General features: G+C 44.3%; 1 protein-coding gene across 2 annotated transcripts in view; it reads right to left on the bottom strand.

The window, feature by feature from the left end:
• Positions 1-16,104, bottom strand: part of DNAJB6 (DnaJ heat shock protein family (Hsp40) member B6) — a 57,158-nt gene that overhangs the window by 9,313 nt on the left and 31,741 nt on the right. The gene's annotated exons all lie outside the window — the stretch shown is intronic.

Below are 16,104 nucleotides of genomic sequence, written 5' to 3'. Positions count from 1 at the left end.
AGCACAGGCCAATGCACACAATGGAAATAAAACCCAATGTTTGCAAAAAGTGGCATGAAAGATGAGATACTCCTGTCATACTCATGCTGTGTTGCAGATGATACTTTCCTTTGCTGCAGAAACTGTAACAGCACCACTGCTGCAAAGCAGAGAAATCAACTACATAACACACAAAAAACCCAGCAAAACCACACACTGGAAAACAAACAGATCCCAAAAAGTCAACAAAAGATGTTCAGCAGGGAAAATAAGGGGGGCAGGGGAGAAAGACTTGGAACAAAGGTGTGTACCACATTTGTCTCTTAAAGGCTTTTTAAAGTTTCATTAGTTCAATTACTTAAGTACTTCTAATAGAGCTGATGAAATATGGCATCATTTTATTTTCATCAAAAGTGGTGTGTCATATTCTGGAAGTTTTTCCTGGGATGTGGCCGGCATCAGCTGCTCAGGGAGGGGTGTGTGCTCCCAGCTAATGCGTGTGCTCTTAGTTCATGGCTGGAAAATGCTTTGAAGATGAAGGAGGCTCCACGTACGCAGGACGGGACAGAGCAGGAACCCCCACTTTGTGTGTGCCCCTCCCAAACACAACGGGCTGCATTGTCTTTACCTTGTAATCCTACACCGGGAGATGCTTCTGAGGGCATGAGGAAAAGGAGGCAAGGTGTGTTTAAAAAGTCATTTCACAGTGCATTTCACAGAGGCCCTGCAGCAGAGGAGGACTCGAGCACACCATGGGCTGTGCTGGGGTGTCAGCAGAGGAGGCTCCTTCCCGAGTGGTCAAATGCCCATCCCCACCCCAACACTGCTGCTTTTGTACCCTGGAGTCCCCCACACTCCAAAGGCACAAGCAAACACCACAGAAACACCAGTGATGGCAGGACAAGGATTCTGCATTTAGTCTCTGCCTGCCTGCATCAGGCCAGTGTAAAACCCTGTGTAAGGCTCTCCTTGCAGTAGGAGAGGGCTGTGTAAGGCTCTCCTTGAAGCAGGAGAGGCTGCCAGGGTGGCACCAGGACTTCAGCAATGAGAGGCAGGGAGCAAGGAAAAGCTCAAGGAAGGCCAGATGCAGAACTGCCATCATTACCCATAAGAGGTTACAGGATTTTACACACTGTACAAACAGCACTGAAGAAGGTATCAGGCTGATGATACCTATGAAGATAAGCCCATAAAATGCCAAGACTAAGAAAAGAAAGCACATGGAACCTGTTTACATCAGCTGCACATACAAAAACCAGTCAAGAGAGTTCACTTCCTAACAAATTACAGTGCACCAGAAATAGGAGATCCCTCCTCTCCCATGGAAACACAGTGCATGGATTTCTTTTTCATGTGCAAAGTTCTGCTTAATGTATGTTTAAAATTTATATTCACAGATAGATGCAGGAATGGGAAACATGCTGAGGCCACCCTTGAGGCTCTGGGTGTGTTTGTGCATCACAGAGCCATCCCAGCCAGGCACACTCACACAGCTCCTCAGCTCTGGGCTCAGGGAACCAGCACAACCTCTGCAATCACAGAACTCTTCACCTGCAAGGAGCCTTTAAAGCTCAGCTGGTCCAACCCTCCTGTAATAAACAGGGACATCTCCCACTAGATCAGGGTGTCTCAGGGCCCCATCCAACCTGACCTCGAAGGTTTCCAGGGATGAGACACCTACCAGCTCCCTGGACAGCCTGTGCCAGTGTTTTACCACCCCCACTGTAAACATTTCATTGTTGTGTCTAAGTCAGCCCTCCTTCAGTTTAAAACCATTACCCTGGGTCCTGTCACAACAGGTCCTACTAAAAGGTCTGTTCTCATCTTTCTTATTAGCTCTCTTAAAGAAATTGAAAGGATTAAATCCATCCTGATCATCTAACAGAGTCCTTCAGTCTTCTATATCCCCAAAGCAAAGGCAAATTTTAGTTCAACAAAATTGCCCAAACTTTTCCCTCCTTATGAGTTGTGGGAGAGCAGGATGGCACCAGAAATTAGTTAAATAGTGCAACATCACATCAGCTGTGATTTAAACACTGAATTGACTGCAGTGCTATGCATGGCATGAGCTGTCAGACCTTCCTCTGACCATCCACCTTTAGCACACCTGGCACAGCAAAACTAAAGTGGGATTTGCATCACCTGTTCTCTCCTGTTCTACATACTTGAAACGTTGAGCCAGACAGAACCACTGCAAATAGAAAACTCGACCAGAATTTACTCTGGGAGAAGTCAGCCACAAAGGACATCATCGCCAAAAAAGTGCTTAAATTCTGCAGGAGCTTTGTCAGCAGTGATGTTTGTCCTGGAAATGGCTTTTAGGAAGAGAGCAGGTATTGGGGATGGGGCTGGGTGTGGAATTCCTGAGTTCTGGGCAGGAATATCCACCCAAGGAGCACCTTCCAGGAGTGCTCAGGTTTCAAACAGCCCTCAGCTCCCCCAACACCTCCTTCTCACCATCCCCTGCTCCTCCACACCCACGTGAGAGCCTGGGCAGCCGGGCTGTGACCCCAACAGGGACTCAGGTTAAAAATAACCCTTTTGCCAGCTTATTTTTAGCCCAGCTCAGGGCCTGCAGCCAGCTCAGTGCAGCTGCCCCAGCTGGGGCAGGGAAGGGGGGAATTTTTGAGGACAGCTGGAATCAGCATCCAGGTTACAGTGTTAAGCAAAGGATCTTATTCTACTAATGCAAATAATAATTAAAAACCTAGCAGTTGCGTCACTTGCAAAACCAGTTTGGAGAAGTTACATTTCTAAGAGTTAGTTCTGAAAATTACTGATTTGGCAGTACCAGTAACATTTAAAAACAATAATTAAGATTTGGGTTTGTGCTGCAGCAGAGAACTGCAGCTTCCAGGGAAGAAAAAACCAAACAGGAGCTGCAGCATCCTAAAAAGCTGTGTTGGGGCTAACAGCTAGCAAGAAGGGCTGGGGAATAACTCCTCACAGCAAAGAGGAGCTGCATGGCAGTGGCAAACAGGGCTCCTTGGAGCTGGGATAAAACAGCAGAGGGCAATCTCGGCTGTCCCAGCGGAACAGGCGATGCCAGCCCGCGCTTGGGCGGTCACACGGGGACTTTACAAACCTGCCACAAACCTGGGCCTGGTGGGGGCCTAGGGGAGCCCCAGCTACACCAAAGGCTCTGTGCGTGATCCTGGACATTTGTCTTAGCACAGTCTGGTGACTTATAATAGAGCAGTGTCCTGGGGTGACTTTATGATGCTTGAATCCCCAATTGTCTGTTCTGTTTATGCTGTATTATATTCTATAATGCTATATTATATTCTATCTGCTATATTATATTCTGAGGATGACACACAGGAATATAAACAGTGGCAGAGACATGCAGATGAGTGTGACCATGTTCACAGGGGTCTTAGGATGAGGGAAGAGATGAGCATCTGGCTCCATGTTTCAGAAGTTATTTTATGATATATATTATATTAAAACTATACTAAAAGAATAGAAGAAAGGATTTCCTCAGAAGGCTGGCTAAGAATAGAATAAGAAAGAATGGTAACAAAGGTTTGTGGCTCTGCTCTCTGTCCGAGCCAGCTGGGCTGTGATTGGCCATTAATTAAAAACAACCAACATAGGCCAATCAAAGATCCACCTGTTGCATTCCACAGCAGCAGATAACCATTGTTTACATTTTGTTCCTGAGGCTTCTCAGCTTCTCTGGAGGAAAAATCCTAAGGAAAGGATTTTCCATAGAAGATGTCTGTGACAGGTGAGTTGGGACAGGTGAGTCCCGGAGCCCTTCACAGTCCTGCACAGGCTACCATTATTATTTTGTGTTACATTTAAGTAATGTCCCTGTATGTCCAGGAACTGAACTGAAATCCTAGCAGGAATCAGCAGTAATTAATGGCAAGACATTAATGACAGAAGTATGCTGAACAAACCAGGGTAAACATCCTGAGGAGATGGAGCTGCTGATTTGCATTTACCAGCTCACTTCCCACACTGCTGCCTGCTGTGCTCTTACACACCACACCACAGAAATACACCTGGAATCAGGGTTTTCCCCTCTATTATGAAATAAAAAGCAGGTGCAGCAGTTGGCTCAGGAAAGGAACACTCCCCTGAGGCCACAGGCACCAGAGAGCCCCTGGTGCCCCAGGCAGCATCAGGAGATGCAGCTGGTGAGGGACATGGGGCTGTGTCCAGAGACACCACAGCTCCCAGCTGAGCCCCTGCCCCCGGGTATTGGCTTGCAGGAAGCTTCCTCCACCCAAATCTTCTTTAAAGGATGGCCTGCAATGTGTCTTTCTAATCCTTCAAGACTCTAAAGTTAAGGGGCAGTGTAAACTCAGAGCAAGGCATCATATTGCTGCTTCAGCCAGTCTGAGGCTCCCCTGAGCTGGTCCTGATGCAAGCTGACACCACAAAGAGTGCAGAAAGCTGGGGAGGAAGCTTTTCTTGAATTTCTCTCCCCCTCTTGTTACAAGGGTTTGGAATTTACCCTGTGCTCACAGAGAACCTGGAGTTTCTGATGACTCAGCCACATCCGCTGCTGCTGCAGAGAGCTGAACTGCAATGGAAGGAGCAATCAAAAGTGAAAGAGAGAGATCCCCACTTAAACACATTTATCTGAAGTCGTTTGCACTGTGATCTTTGCAATCTGTTGATAAGATTTTTCTACCAATGCACTTTTCCATTGTTACAGCAGGTCTGGTATTAATATTTACCTTGGCAGAAGCTACCAGTGTTCTTCCTAGACTGAAGTCCACCAGTTGCTGGGAAATCTCAGGATTTACAGGAACCAGCTCAACCTGAGAACTCATCTAACAGATCTGTCCACAGGCCTGGATTACCCTGAGCTGAAAAAATCCTGAAGAACGACTGGATCTTCTGTTTCTTATGAAATCTAATGTATGATAGCACAGAGAAGACAGCAGGAGACCCAAGTGACTCTACCAAAACACAGAATTTAGGGGACCACACCTTGAAAGTTGTTTTCATAAAGTTGCCAAATCATCAGGTTTTTTTAATTCCTGTTGGAAACTACAGATGCTCATTATAAAACACCCAGCCCAGGGTATTTTCCAAAACCACGTGCATACGCACACCCCTCACCTCTCCTGAAACTGTAGACAACATGCTCAGCCAAGAAAATACTCCCTCACCATTACTAGAGGCTATGTTGAGCAAGTTCTTCTGATTAATTGGTCTTAAACCTGTTTCTAAATGCCAGGAAACACGAACACAGTGACACTCAGCAGGAGTTATAAAACCCTCCTTCAGCCTGGGCTCTCTTGGGTTTGTCAGACTCGACAGAAACCAAAATTTGCATTGAGCCCTCTTTGGTAAACGTCTGAGTTTGACAGTGACAGCCCTTAAAAATCTCCCTCTTGCTATTTCATGTGATGCTTCCAAGAAAAAGCAGCCATTTTAAAACCCTCTGATTTAAAAGATGCACATAGTTTTGAAAGCTGAAAGAGCCTGAAGTCACTCAGAAACTATCCAGGGAATGCTGGAGCAGCTGCCCCATCTGCACCATCACTTTTGTAAACTGTAGAGGGAGTTTATTTCAACAGTGACGTTTATCAGCCAAAGCACAGGGCAAACAACGAGGTTTTGAGTCAGCTCACAACAGATCAGTGTCTTTCACCAGTTATTGGCAATCATTTTCCTTCCAGAGCAAATGCACTGGGTGTTACAGAGAACACAAGGTGATTCAGGGTTTCCTGGTGTCTGTCTGAGACTCCTGTCCTGCAGAATCCAAGGAAATATTTATCCAAAGTGGTGCCTGGAGTGCTCAGCTGGGTAGGAACTGAAGATGCCAGCAGCTCCCAATGCCTGCCCTGCAGAATCCTGCTCCAGTGTCCCACTCCCTTCTCTCACATCCTGCACTGGCTCTGACAGCTCAGCTCTCTCAGCAGCGATGGCACTGCACTCTGATGTGGGTTATGTCTCCCTGCTCCAACCCAAAAACTCATATTAAATTTGTAATTAGGGGATTTGGGCTGGCCTTTCCCAGGCCAGGACCAGCACTGCTATCTTGCCTGCCATGCAAGCCAGACATTTCCTGCCAAGGGGGAAAAAAATCCAGAAGTGGCAGGAGACAGCAGGGGAGGTGGTGGCAAAGTCCTGGGAAGTGCTGGAAAAACAAGGGTGTGGGATTTGGGAAAAGGAACAAGGCTGATGGAGTGCTATTTCTGTGCTGGAGAGGCCTGGCTGCAGCACCTCCAGTGCCCAGGAAAGGGCAGGGCTCGGTGCAGATTTCTGCTCCATGCTGAGCCACCCTCTGCCCTCCTGGCTTTAACAGCTGGCAATGGACCTGCTCCTTTCATTTCTGCCCTCCTCTTCATCTCCAGTGCCAGCTCCCACTGCTCCTGCCCAGCTGTGGCACAGACCAGAGCAGGGAAAGCCCCACACTGGTTCTCTCACCCTCCCTGCCCTGCAGCAGCTCCCTTAGAAAGCTGCAACTTTAGATTTTCCTTTTTTTCTTTAGGTGGATTTTACGTGCCACCCCACCCACACCCAAGAACCCCATGATATCCTGCACCCAGCTCAGCGTGTACCAACATGAATCCTGCATTCCCAGCACATCACAAGCTACTCAAGGCTCATTTCACCACAAAGATTCCCTAGTCTGCAACAAACTGGTAAAATAAAGTGAGTTTTCAGCACACACCAACCACAAGGTGCTGCTTTGCTAGGAAATGTGGTCATGCTGTTCCCCATGGTGGCCATCAGGGATCAATGGCTGCAGCCACTCCTGTTGGACCAGGAGCTCTGGAGCCTGGCCCAAAGAGAGGGAGCTGCTAGGAGAGCCTGGAGTTACCTCCTCCTGCCAAAACTTCCTCACCAGAACCTTTGAAAGCCCAATGAATTGGTCCTGCATTGTTTCTGGAGCAGGAGAGAAGGCACAGGCTGAGCACACCCAGCTTTCTGCAGCTATTTTCCTTCTGTTAAAGCACACCAGGGGCATCCATATGGATAATCCAGTTGCTCTCATCTTAAAGATCTGGGATGTTGGAAATGCAAATGGCAGGAGGTAACAACATGAATCCTCACGTTTCCAGCAAGCAGAGAGATGACCCAATTTGCATACTCAAAGGGAATTTTATTAATTTTAAAAGATTTTATCAAGCAGGGCCTTTTATTCAATTCTGCATGAATTTTGAAAGGAAGCAAAGAATGAGGAATGAGCTGCACAGCTTGACATATATAAATACAAATTAGCAAGATTTCAAGCTCAGAGCTTGACCAAATGGACCTGATTTTTAAACAGCAACCAAGATTACTTAAAAGATTGTATTTTCTACACTCTTCAGGGTCATGTCAGAGGTCTACCCCAGTTTCCTGCAAGTCTCATTGCACAGCACTACATTGAAGTGCCCAAACCCCTTTAACATCCTGTACCAGGGGCTCCTGCTCTTGGGGTTTCTCTCTCCAGCACAGATCATGGCTGAGGTGGATTTCAGAACACTGTACCTCTGTCTGTCTCTTACATGGCTCCTCTTCCTCCAGAATTGTATCACTGACATCAAGTTCTTTGATTTGGTTTGATACTGCAAGGGCAGACAGTGATAGGACAAGGGGGAATGGCTTTAAACCATTGAAAGGGGCAGTTTTGGATTAGATATTTGGAACAAATCTTTACTGTGGGGGTGGTGAGGCCCTGGCACAGGCTGCCCAGAAAAGCTGTGGATGCCCCATCCCTGGCAGTGTTCAAGGCAGGTTGCACAGGGCTCTGAGCACCCTGAGATGGTGGAAGGTGTCCCTGCCCATGGCACGGGATCAGAACTGGCTGAACTTTAAGATCCCTTCCAACTCAAACTGTCCTGAAACAAAGAGGGGTTTTTTATCTCAGCTCTACTTCGACCTCAGACAGAAATCCCCGTGGGTTTCATCTCTGCCATGAGGAAGCCTTGCAGCCCAAGTTTCACTTTGAAATTGTATTTGAAGTGCAAACCAAAATCCTACTGAGGGAAAAAAAAAAAAAAAAAAAAAAGAAACCAGTTCTCATAATGAAACTTAATATTCATTACTAGAGGAAAACAAAGAAATAAAAATTCCACAGTGCAACTGCATGCAGCCCTGCCAGGTCCTCCATGGTGCACCCAGACATGAGGTGCCTCCCACCAGTGTTTCCTCTGCCCCTGTGCCCAAGCAGAGCCCCTTGGACCTTCACATCTCTCACATTTGTTCTCCAGAACCTCCCAGTTCCACATGAAACAGCTCCTTCACTGCCCCCAAAGACAAAACTTTGCTTCTTGTCTTCAGCCCTTCTAGGAGTTTCCACCACCAGGTCAAGCAAAATTGGCTTCTAATTAACAAGGTTTTCAAACAGCAAAAGCAGAGGAAAAGTACTCTTCTACTTTTGCAACAGATCTTTATAACTCTTAAAAACTAATTAGTTGAAGTATCAAGACGTCATCTTATATTCCCATTAGTGGCCCTCGCTAAAGGAGCAACTTCAAAACAGTTCAGAGCAAGCCCTAATTTGCAAATTGTACAGCTGTTACATATTTTTCTATTGATTATCAGCTTTAAACCTGTCTTCAAAACCTTAATGCACAGCAAACCCAGATTACCGTAAAAGAAAAAAAAGATACATCAAGAAAAAGCCATGCAGTTAAATTTAAAAAGAAAAGAATCTCATGAGTGACTTCAGAAAAATGTGATGAATGACTTCCCCAGCTGTTTTGTCAACACTTCCATAGTAATTTGGCAAAAGCACAAAATCACTGAGTTTATACTTTCATCAGATGGCTATTAGTGCTGTTGAAATATCACAGACACGAGACAGTGAGTGCAGGCCCACGTTTCATATTGCACTGTCCACACTCCCTTTGCAAGGTCTCATCCTTTCAGGTTCATCATTTGAAAAATATTCTCCCTTCTACCCCGAGGTTTAAATATAACAGTGTGGCTCTGACACTAAGGGTTCCACGTATTAATTACAAAAAAAGAAGAGATACCTGCCCTCTCCAATTATACCCCCAACATGCAATTTATTCCTCATCCATCGATCCCTGTACGACTACAGCAAGCAAATCCCATCTTCCAGTGTGAGCACACATCCCTGATTTACAGAGCTCCAGAGACCATCATCTTTTAAATGACCCTGAAAGCATCACATGCTCACAGTAACAGGACATCTCTGCTGAGGCTCAGGAGGTTTCAAAGTACTTCATGAACTTTCACCACAAAACCCAGTTCCCAATGACAGGAACACTAAGTTGTTAGCTGCTGTTCCATTTTTGATACAAAAATGACAATCCTGAATTTTTTAAAAAAATAGTGTTTCAAGTTGACACTCAATGGTAGTTTTGATGAATACTATATTTAATTATGAAACCTGTACAACTGGCCTTAGAAGAGCCTCCCAAGCTTCACCAACTTTTGTTGTTTGGCATCTCCAATCCATCTCAAAAGTTTCCAAACATTCTTCTTTCCCACCCATAGTCAAGATCTATGCCTTAAACCCACCACAGTTTAGAAATATAATTTTTCAAATCCTGTCAATGTTTATAAATGCAATGTATACACACATATACATGCAGGTATTTAAACAGATAAAAATATTGTTTCATGTATTGTAAAAAAAATTGTTCCATATACGCTTCTCAAAATGAACTTCTGACCCAAACAACCAATAAAGAGAGCACAGAAATGAAGATTTTCTCAACTGAAAAAAACCCAAACACCAACCAGGAACATGACTACCACCCAACACTAACAATACTTACAATTCTCTTTTGTGCCTGGAAACAGAATCATCAGTTTATACATTCCTTCTGCAGAGATCCAGGGGGAGCAGGCAAGATTTCACCAAGAGAGCTTTGTGAGTTTTGGAAAGAGAAGGAGAGTTTGAAGAGTGGCATTGGTAGCTCTGGGTGCACCAGCAAGGCCAGGAACCTTCCAAGAAAGCCACCCCAGGGCTGCTCCCGTTCTGTGAGGCTGCAGTGGCACCATCCCACCTTCTCCTCTTGTCACACACCTCCAGAGCTGTGGGATGAAGCACCAAGGACAGGAGCAACCACAATCTCTGGGGCCAAAGTAAAAAAGGGGGCTCCAGTATTTAAGAACTTTCCATAATGGCAGAGAGGCTGGAGTGCTCCACATTCCAGAAGGGTGGAATGCACACTGCAGAGCCCACTGGTTCTTGTGGAGATGTGGATGTGACCTGGGGAGGGCTGCACCCACCAAAACTGCACAACTCAACACCTGAAGTTGCCATAACCGGCTTCTGCTCAAAATCACCCAGCATAAAGATGTACCCTCATCTCCTGTAATTCTGTAATGGCACTGAAAGCTTTATGGAAGAATGTTTGAGTGACTATTTGTCAGTGGGATCAACATATCATGGTATAAATATTTGAAAAACTATAAAAACAAGTATCAAAGCTGCTGTGGTTTGAGCTGTGTAACTACAATTTTGTAGCAGCTCAAAGTGCAACATCCAGCAGAGCTGCTCCACCTCCTCCCTGAACATCAGCAAACTCAGAATCTTCTCAGAAACATTTGCCAAGAGCTTTACTGAGTGTGAAGGTGTCAAACTCAATTTACACAAAAGCATTTCTGCTCAGCCTTGTGACCCAGGGTGGGTCCCTTTGCAGGGCTGGGAATGTCCTGCAGACAGCACTGTGAGAGAGAGAGCAACTCTGGAACAGATCCACAACAGGTAAGGCTGATGTTCACCTACACTTGGTATCATGCAAGTCAGTGACTGACAGAAATAGCCCCAGATTTTGCACATTTGAGAACATTTTGTCACTTTCCAATTGAAATTCTGACCTTGATTGAACTGCTGGTATTGGATACAGCCTGGTATCTCTACAGAAACAATCTCCATTTACAGTAATATTTAAAAATACTAAATAAAAGAATCATGAACTGTTTTTCTAAGGAGAAAGTTGCTTAGACAAGACTGAATAGTGGACTGGAAACAGAATTGGAGCCAAAAGGGCAGCAAAGTTGCCTTCCAGGAGATGGAATCTGTTTGCAAAAGCCTTCAAAGCACTGAATTCAATTGAGAAAATAAATCAACAAATAAAACCACACTGTTGTGACAGCAATAAATAGACACTGATGACAGTTCAGTTAAGACCTGAGTGTCCACCTCTACTCCAGTTTAAACTGAAAATCTGGAGGACCTAGATTTTAAAAGATTAGCCAGAATAGTCACAAAAATAGAAAACCCAAGAGGCTTTGACCTCTGTTAACAATCTATCATCTAACCTCCATGAAAGCTGCACTCCAAGTTGCCAGCTTGGCTCTGAGCCCCTTCCAGGCCCAAACCCAACAGCAGAGACACTGACAATTTGGGTAATTTTGCCACCACACCCAGAAAACACAACAGCAATCTGAATCTAGAGCCCAGCATGAACCAAGGGCTCGTTTCTGGTTTCAGGAGGAGCTGGGAGGCGCAAGGCAAAATTCCCCCCCACAAACAGCTCTCATAAAAGAACTTTCCACTACTGGAAACTATTCTGTGCAGGGCAGCAAGCACCTCCCCTGAACAGAGCAGCACGAGCATGCACTTGGCTTTGTGATTTATTCCACAAAAAGGGTTACCAGGGATGGAGTCATCACCTTCTATAAACATTTCGAGGGCAAAACCACACATGTGATCCCAGAGCAAGTGCTAGAGGAGGGGGAAGAGTGGAAACCACGTAAGAGTAATCAGTTAATGTTATGTTCTCAATTTGGTTGATCAAGAAGAGCAGGGAGGTTTGAACACCTGTGTCTTCTCAGAAAAATGTTTTATTTCCCTGAGCTGAGTTTCTTGGTTTGAGGAGTGATTACAAGAAGCATCTTCTCAATTAGTCACTGCATTAGAAGCCACTTAAAAGTCACTTTCTGTTCTATGACACTTTTCGAGACAGAGTTAGAGCTATTAATAAATAAATTATTAATGGCTACAAAACTGCCATGAGAAAGCTTCAGGACAAATTACTCTACGTTCTTTCAACCTTTAACCAAACAGATTTTCTTCCCATTCTTTCAGGCTAATACTTTCAATATAGATCAAAAGTAGGTCAATAGCAATAGATCCTCCAATTTAGATACTATATAGGAGCAGCTGACATTGATACGTAACACCTCTAAAATATGAATATGCATAGTAAAGTACACATAATTTTCTTTTTATTTAACAGTGGTAAAAACCAATCATCTACTTGTAATTTTCTACCTGCTTCTCAAAAGGGTGTTTAGTCTACAAAGACCAGGCAGTGACTAACAGAGGACTTGATTTGTACAGTAAACAAAACTGCATTTTCCATCTCTGGAAAAGGTTCTACACAGAATACAACTCAAATCTTTGAAGGTCCTTGGAAAATACAGATAAAATTGATGGAATTGTTTTGCTTCGACAAGTTCCAGTTCTGGTACATTTAAAAACAGTTGCTTTAAACAATTTTTAACAGTTTAGAAGCTGTTTACTGCTAACAAACATTCAAGGTGTGCACTGGCTACACACTTTGCAAACTACAGAAATGTTTTTGTCTGAGCCTCCTTTTAGGCCAGAAGAAGGCAGAGCAGTACAGCACGTACACTTGTTTGCTTTTCCATTAACAAGATTCCTTGTGTCACTACAGCTGGCTCTGGCCATGCTGGTGACTGGAAAAAGTCTTACACTTTTTATTACTTGCTCAGAAAGGAGACTGCACAAGGGCTATTTTCAGGCCTGAATATTTACATCTCAAAATATGGTTCATTTGACCATTGAAGAGTAACATTCTGGAGTTCCAGTGCTCTTCAAGCAGGATACCTTTCCCAGAAAATCTGGGAGGACTTCAAGAGATACCAGGATTTTACCACACAATAGCTTACCTTTCAGTTTTGTTACAAACTGTTTGTTCCTTATGTGACCCAAATGCTGATGAATTTTAATTCTAGGAAGTTGCCTTTCCTCAAGTCCTCCTTAGAAATGAACCTAACAAATGCAGCTCTGGGTATATACAAAACTCAAAGTATCATCCACAGAGAGGTTTTTCACACACAGCCCTATAGGACACTTCCCTGGCTACTCTGTAGAAATATCTGTCTGACACAATGCAGTTTTAGGCATTGAGCACAATACCAAAGGTGATTCCATTAACAAAAAGCCAGCTCTTTTCATCACAGTCACTTAAAATTCAAAACACATGTATTGTTACCCACTTGAGATTTAACACACAGTAAAAACAAAAAACTTTAGATCATTAAAACGTTGCCAGCATTCAAGAAAACGAACAGTTTACTCTGAAATGTGGATCTCTGCTGTATCATTACACCGATTAACAAGAGACATCCTGATCTTCAGCTGAGGAGCTGGAATTAGGCTGCCTCAAGGTGTGCAGCCAGTAGCTGGTAAGAAGACAGGACATACACAAGGGCTCATTGTATTGCAAATTCCAAATCTAACTCCCTGGCACAGTCATCACTGACCTGCCCTGGTTCCTCCTCCTCCTCCTCCTCACTTAACATCCAATTCATCCACAACAATAAAGCCACTTACCTGAACAGATCCGGGATGTCTTCTCCCACACGAAGTCCACTCTTGGCACCTACACATCCCAAGCTGGATGCTTTAGGGCAATAGTCATCAGGCTGCCCCAGGTGCACGTGGTGTTGGCTCCTCTCTCTCTTCCCAGCTCCCCTGCTTCCTCAGCACCTCCCAAGAGACAAAGCAGCCCCCACATCACAGAATCATCCCCCAGCCTGAAAACCACAGTAAGGGAACATGACCTGTGCATCAGTGTCAGCCCACCAGGAGGGAAGGAGCCAAGTACAGCCCATGGAGGGGGGCTGGAAGGAGCACTGTGCTCCAAGGTGCATCTCACTCTGTGCCCCAGGCTCCCAGAGCTTCCACTACTTCTCTGTAAAGCCCAAGCAATCCCTTCTCACTCGGAGATATTTTTCAGAAAGCTGGTCTTTAAGACATGAAAGCCAGAGAAACTACTGCTCTTGGCAGCTTCTTCCAACAGTTAATCATCCATGTGTTAAAAATGTGTGTTTATCTTCTCATTTGAATTTGTCTAGCCTGATACAAATATTTATACTCTTCTTCCAAACAAGGCGACCTCTGATATGCTCAGTTTTTTCTAACTGTTGTACACATTTTTTAGAATCAAAGTGGAATTTGGCACAGCATCCTCAGGCTGCAGAACCACCTCCCTTGCTTGTGCTGGCAGGGGAACAGCCTCCAGAGCAGGGCTGAGCCTGGGCAGCCAGAGAACAGGCAGGGTTCACTGGAGGAGGAGACACAGACAAACACCCACCACTTCTGCATTCACTGTGATAACTCGTGATCGTGTTTTCCTGATGAGAAAGGCAAAAGCCAAATGAGGAGAAAAGTCCTTGAAATTTATGTCAACAGCACAAAACAAGCTACATTGTTTTCCTGCTCCTCCCTTACTGGTTTCAAGGACCTTAAGACTTGCTGTTGTTCTCGGGGGTACACCATCCAATCCCAGAAAAGACAGAAGGAGCACTAGAGGTGTTTAATAAAAGAAACATTTTGGTGGTTGTCCTAACTCTCAAGGTGAATGTCCCCAAAAGGAAAATCTTCCACCTCTTTGCAATAACTCAGGAGCTCAGTCAAAAACCAAGGGCAGGAGGCTTGTGAATGCTACTCCTGCTTGCAGGCAGGACCAGATACAGCCAAAATAGCTCCAAGTGAATTTCTAGCTCTCTACTGCTCTCCTGGACAGCCAGCTCCCACCTGGTGTAGAAGAGATGAATAATGCCCTTTCATTATCCAAGTGCAGTACATTTGGTGATAAGGACCTGCCTGTATTTCCACAGGCACCCAGCAGTAAGGAATGAGATTAGCAGAGAAATTCTCAGGGGTGTCTGAGTGAATACTCAACAGCAGATGCCCAAGTAACTCAAAGCACCAAAGTGCCTTCTCACAAGAGGCAGTGATATTACACAAAGCCTGGCCAAAGTCCTCTGCAGACAGAAGACCTTGTCCTCTAGCCTTGGCCATGTAAGTTTTCTCCATTTTCCTTCAGAAATACTTTCACAGAGAAGTTCAAACCAATTTTAAAACATCCACAGTCTAGCTCCCCCTGGAAGGAGAATGACAGTGACTGATACTGCAGAATGCTCTTACACAAAAGCAAAGCACAGTATTTCCATTGCTGAGTATGACAAATATCACAACAGGATGACAAATGCAGATTTAGTTTCTGTGAAGAGTAAAAGGCAGCCTCCAACTACATGTCTAGGAGAAAACTTTGCCAGAGGTGGCTATGGTGACAGTTATGCAAATGTGTGATAAATTAGCAAGTTAATCTTACTCTATATATCAGTTACAAAGATTAACACAGGCTTGACATGTATTTCTGGAGGGAAACCAAAAGATGGATGAGGCTGCCCAGTTTCTCTATCAGATGTCTCAAAGCCTCTGCAGCCTTATGACTTTTTTTATTATTGGGAGGTAAATTCCCCTCCTGCACCACAATTCAATCAAGCTTGTGACTGGAACCAAGACAGAAGATTCCAGAGCTACTGCTTTGCATTTTCAGCTGGTTTAGTAACACCTTCGAGCAACTCCGTTACAGACACAGCCAAGTAATTCTCTTTTCTGGCCATCACAAATCTGTGTTCTTCAACATGAATACTCTGGCCAGTCACCAGGCTGGATTCCTCTCTCATTCCAGTAACTTAAATAAATTCACAATTAAGAAACAATGCAGGAAATGTCAAATTTGACTTTTAACTTCAAAAAGGAGGAGGAACTGGAGCATTCTCAATGTCAGGTAACAGAGCAGCAAGCTCACGTGAGCTTTTCCAAATGAGGTGTTACTATTTCATCTCTCTAACATTCAGGTGAATGATGGTAAACTAGCCGGTACACAGTTTTGTTTGTTTCTATTTTTATGAAATTCACTTGAAGTTGGTTGCATTGCAAAGAAGAGCTAGACAAGCCCCCATTTGAGGTTCAGAGGTAAAGATAAGCTATAGGCCAAAGCCAAATTTTAAGTTATTACCAGAAGCCTCTAAAAATATTTTTTCTTGACTGTCAGTTTTAAGTCAGGTTCAAAAATTTCCTCTTTTTAGTGAGTTTAAAATTAACTCAGTATGCTGCAAAGTTAATTTCATTGTAAAAGCCAGAGAAACTAAAGAGAATTCTATTTAATCGTGTCCTTCTGATAAAATGTTTTACTTATCTTCTCA

This window comes from Melospiza georgiana, chromosome 1 (assembly GCF_028018845.1).
Source record: "Melospiza georgiana isolate bMelGeo1 chromosome 1, bMelGeo1.pri, whole genome shotgun sequence".
Lineage (NCBI taxonomy): Eukaryota > Metazoa > Chordata > Aves > Passeriformes > Passerellidae > Melospiza > Melospiza georgiana.
This window is presented reverse-complemented; position numbering and strand designations above follow the sequence as displayed.